Consider the following 5,354-nt stretch of genomic DNA (forward strand, 5'->3'; position numbering starts at 1 on the left):
CCAAAAATTATGGACAAATCCTTTGCATAGCATCCACATTAGTTCATGTATGTCAATGCAAATATATGAATTATTAAAATTTTAGGTTAAAATTTGACAATGTTGAGAGGTTTTTGATAAAGGTTTACAGATTTCTCTCTCCCCCTCCAATCCCCTTTCCCGCCCCTCTCTACCTACACTAGACATCAAGAAATAAGTAGAGGGTTACCTCTATTCTATATGCATATGTCACCCCTATTTAAAACCCCTCTCCCTTACAGTCATGTGATACCATACGGAACTACATAGTGAATCCCCCGAGGCTTTGACCAATAAAAATTGAATTATGTTTATTTTGTGAGAACGTTTGCTTAGAAAACTAAAGGAACTTTACATAAAATCCTTGAAGTAAATTTTTAAAAAAAGATACTATTGTTATTTGCCTCTCTATGAGAATAGGGGTGGCCCATTCAAGTACTTGCTTGCCTCTTGGGATCAAAAAAATCAACCCACCTCTTGATTTTGGCCCACCCTATTAACAAGATTTGTGTGCCTAGATGTATACCAAATGAGAATGGTGATATGATGCCAGGTGCCGCACTGGCCTCGAACCAGGGAAGGCCACTTCATGCTTGTCCAAAGAAAATTCCCACCATTGGTTCCATTGCCCATCTCCTATGAATGATCTCAACCTCCATATACCAGTTCAATGTTGTTGGGTCCTTTCCAAGACCCAAGGGATCAAACCCATAATGGTTGGTTAGTGACCCATCTGCTATTTAGGATCAACCATGTTGTCTCCTCCTCTCATGCTACAAAGCCATGGCTTCTTACTATAAGAGGACTTTGCAAAGACCTCTTTAGTTTCCATGCACACAAAGATCCATTCAAAGGGACCAATGAGAAACAGGGGCAAGACTTTAGGGTAGACGAGGTGACAAGCAAGGCACCCAAAATTGTTAAATGAACAGAAGAAACGGTGTGGCTGACAATCGTAGCATCCATTACTTTGAAATACCAAGTTTGTGTGCAAACCTAGAAGAGATATCACAAAAATCCTCGCAAAAGATTAAAGCTTCTTCTGTAGGTGAGCGAGGGTTGTTCTGTGGTTGCTTAAGCCACAATCGTGGCTCTGATACCAGTGAAAGATGTTGGAGCTAGGAAGGATGATAGCACAAACTGAACATGGAGTAGTGGGAGAGTGAGAAGCAAATATGGTAGCACACAAAAACAGAGAGATTCTATTAGGTCTCTATAGACCTATAAAATTGACTTCACAATTATAAGATAATGTTCACACTCATCTCAGCCGCCCAAGTTGGGTTGACTTTAACAACAGGATGATACCACAAATAAGTCAAATGATGACAATGATGATGATGACACAGACACTTGGGGGGTCACAATGTATAAATTGTGTATATTGTGTGTGTTCAAGGACTATTCTAAAAACCCCTTATTTGTGCATTTTTTACAAATAAAATACACCCTTTTCCTATTCAATCTATAATTTTTTTTCCAATTCCATTTTATGGTGCCCTTCTCTATGTGAAAATGTGAGAAAATTTGAAATTTAATAACCCCTTTTGTTGCACTCATGTGATGGTCACATAATTATTATGTGATCCCTCCAAGCACGGACACTATTGGTCCAAGAAGGTTAACTAGCCCTACTAAACCAGCTCTAGACAGGCCAACGAGTAGCCCTAGCCAACTCCATGCAACCTAGCTGATCAGAGTCAAACCTAGAAAGAGACCGCTTCTATCCATGTTAACGTGGCCTTGCTTCTGTCCGTGTTGGCATGGCCTTGCCTACTTCCCTGATGTTACAATGAGTTTCGTGCCAAGACTATCCCACCTCGTGCCACCTTGAACTTTTCCTTTGCACATATTTCCCCTTTCTTTCTACTCCAGGTCTGATTGATTATAGCCACCTTTTCCTTAAGTTTTTTCTCCTTTAGCTTTTCCTTTTTTTTAAGGCCGAGGAATATCTTGCTACATTGTCACAATTTGGCTCAATAAAGATTTGGCCCAACTATGTTGGAGCTATTTCTTTTATGAGAATCTTGCAAAATGCTTGCTTCTAGTCACTACAGAAATGCATTCTAAAATAGAGGACCAGGGTTTAGAGCAGACTTGGTAGGAGAACTCATGAAGAAGCTAAATATTCAGCATCAACACTCTAGTCCTTACTACCCTCAGTGCAATGGTTTGGTGGAAAAGGTAAATGGAATCATTTGCAAAATTCTCACCAAACAGGTACATGCCAGGCGCCAAGAGTGGGACAAACACCTGAATGGAGCTCTATGGGCCTATAGAACCTCCTTCAAAACCACATTAGGGTACACACCCTTTCATTTGGTTTATGGAAAGGAGGCGCTTTTGCCCATTGAAGTGAAGTTAACAAGTCTTCGAATATTGGGTAGCCAGGTAGGCTCTCAAAAGGAGAAAGTACATCAAAGGATCATGGATCTAGAGAGGCTGCAATTGGATCGTGAAGAAGCCATCAACCACTATTCTCAAGAAGCAGAGAAGCGCAGAGAAAAGTTCAACAAAAAGCTAGCATCCAAAGACATCAAAAAGGGATCTCTGGTGCTTCGATATGACAATCGCTTCGACACTCGTAAGGATGGAAAGTTTCTTTTCCGATGGGAAGGCCCGTTCTTGGTCACCAAAAAGTTCAAAAATGGCTCTTACAGACTTCAAGACATTGATGGTAAAGTGCACAAGACCAGGACAAATGGATGGCGTCTAAAGCCTTATCACATCAGGATAAGGTCAGCTCAAGATCAAAGAAAGTAGGCTAGAGTCATAAATACCCCTAGCCAGGTTTGGGGGGGCTATGATCCGAGCCTATCACAAAAAAATTTTTATCATATTTTGTTGGTTTTCCTTGCTTCTAGAGGATTACAATAAAAGAAAGAGTGAGAACAACCTCTTGGAAAAATTAAAAAAAAATGATTTGATAGGAATTTTTTCTTGACTAGTTCACCGGAGGTGAAAGGTAGAGGGAGAACCTAGTGGTAAAGGGAAGGGAAAATATGTAAATGTGAAAAGAAAAGATATGATGTGGTTGTGGAGCCATGCACCCATGATTCAAGGGTCATGAGTGGCTCATATCATCATGGCTTTGGAGCCATATGATGATTCAAACAAATGGGACCCAAGTGGAAGACTTGGTAAAGGAAGGAACCAGACACATGATTTTTCTGAATTTTTAAAAACTACTTCCACTCCGATCCAAGAAAATTTGTCTCATCAAAGTTGTAGCTGATGAGCTGGAGATTCTGGCCATATTTTTTTAATAATTTTTGCATCTACGGTCTAGGAGATATGGCCAAAATGGCGGACGCCAGTTTTTTCAACTGTGGTGGAGACCACCCCCTCTACCTTTACACACACACACCCTTCCTTTTCCACATTGAGACCTTCTCTAAAAATCAACCATTAGTCTTCTCACCCTCCTCTCCTTCCTCCTCTCTCTCAAGCTCAAAAACCCATCAAAATTCCTCTTCTAATCACCTCTCAAGTCATGCTTAATCTTGTTGTAATTCATAAGTTCTCATTCAACCCCTTTCTATTATTACTAGATATGTATTGATTTTATGTAGATTCTTTACATTTTAAAATAAGGAAGCTCTTAGACTCAAGCTATGGAGGAAGGAGTGAAGACAACACAAGTGATGATGGAGCTAATTGGTCAACAAATCAGTTGGAAGGAGCTTCTTCATTGGTTGAATGTCCCTAATCAAGCTTCATTTGTACAAATTACACTTGGATCTTAACCTCACTCCTAATCACTCTCTTTCCTTTATAAAGAGGCCTTCCCCTTTGTAATTTCAAGCCTCCCTCAGCCCCATTGAGTCTTTGTATCACTCACCATGAGCCCATAAGCTCATTCATTCACTCTATTCTTGCACATTCTAGAGTGCAAATTGTTTCATGCTAGTAACCTCTCCTCCTCTTACTTATGTTAATTAAGAGAAATCTTTTATATGTTTGTGAGAGTGCTTGATGTGATCTTGGCTAATCCTTGAGTGGTTGTTTGGTAATCTACATGACTATTTGTGTTGGGAGTGTTTGAAGTCATCCATTCCTTGTACACACACTAAGGTTAATGCTTCATTCTCTCTCTCTCTCTCTCTCTCTCTCTCTCTCTCTCTCTCTCTCTCTCTCTCTCTCTCTCTCTCTTTGTGTAGCGGTCCTAGCCCACGCTTCCAAGACTAGGTGGTGCCCTTATCTCATTTCCCTTGTGGCGCAATGGAGTTTGGTTTGGTGTAGAGGCCGCCATTCCAAATTTCGTTCGTCAATGCCTTGCCTATGCAAGAGGTTTAACTACAAAGGTTTATCTAGTTATCTAGCCCATATACAATGAACTTATTGATGAGATGGATTGTGTTAGAGCTTTTTACCAACTCCAAGACTTGCATGAGCACACCAATGCTTTGTGGTTGGTAGCCAAGACCATAGTGCTCAAGACCACTGAATAGAATGATGCAGTCTCTGAGCTGAAAGAAGATGTGCGACAAGTGTCTAACGTCACTCCTATCTTATTGCAGGTTTAGCGAGAACCATGATTAAATTGTCAATCCATGGGACGAAGCTGACTCGACCAGTGCATAGAGGCTACAAGAGGTTTTCAATCTTTGGGAAAACAACAAACAACTCGCATCTAACTCAAGCTACACTCAAGTGACTGAAATCACCAAAACCAATTGCTCATTGGCCAACAAATCACATCCATTACATCATCAAATGACGTCCAAACGTAATGAAACTTCTAGGACAAGTTTATAAGACCTAAGCACACATGCTTATGGTCTCAAATCCCACTTTAGGTCAAGTGCAAAAATCGCGATTATTAACAGAAGTGGATTTTTGACCTAGTCGTTTTCGATCCAGAATGCATCTAAATGCTCAGCAAATGATGCCCCAATACCCCACATATACTTAGTTTTTGATTTTGAAGTGTAAACTCCTACTTATGATGAAATTAGGCCGTGGGTCGGCGATGCAAAAAGCTACAAAATACAGTGAAATGCTTACGTCAATGCGTAGATCTCTTACCTACGATTGCAATGAAATAGACACGACTGCAATCGGGGAGGGAGTAGGAAGCGCGAGAAGGAGAGAAGTGAGCGTCGTTAGCTCATGCTGTGTATTTCATTATCCAAAACTTAAAATTAACTTACAAAAATTGGCTTTTATACCCTAGCCAAGGGTTTTGGTGGTCAAAACTAATAATTTGGGAGCTCTAACTAAATATGGGATGACAAGTTGATACAATCTGGAGGCTTGTAGCCCCAACTCATCAATTACAAAGATTTATCCGGCAAATAGGAGTTACAATATTCTCGATTTATCAAAATAATAAG

General features: G+C 40.3%; 1 pseudogene; it reads right to left on the reverse strand.

The window, feature by feature from the left end:
• Nucleotides 1-449: 449 nt before the first annotated feature.
• On the reverse strand, nucleotides 450-984 carry LOC147452782 (chlorophyll a-b binding protein CP24 10A, chloroplastic pseudogene; annotated as a pseudogene).
• Nucleotides 985-5,354: the final 4,370 nt, after the last annotated feature.

This window comes from Adiantum capillus-veneris, chromosome 8 (assembly GCF_014529385.1).
Source record: "Adiantum capillus-veneris isolate H3 chromosome 8, ASM1452938v2, whole genome shotgun sequence".
In the NCBI taxonomy this organism is placed as follows: domain Eukaryota; kingdom Viridiplantae; phylum Streptophyta; class Polypodiopsida; order Polypodiales; family Pteridaceae; genus Adiantum; species Adiantum capillus-veneris.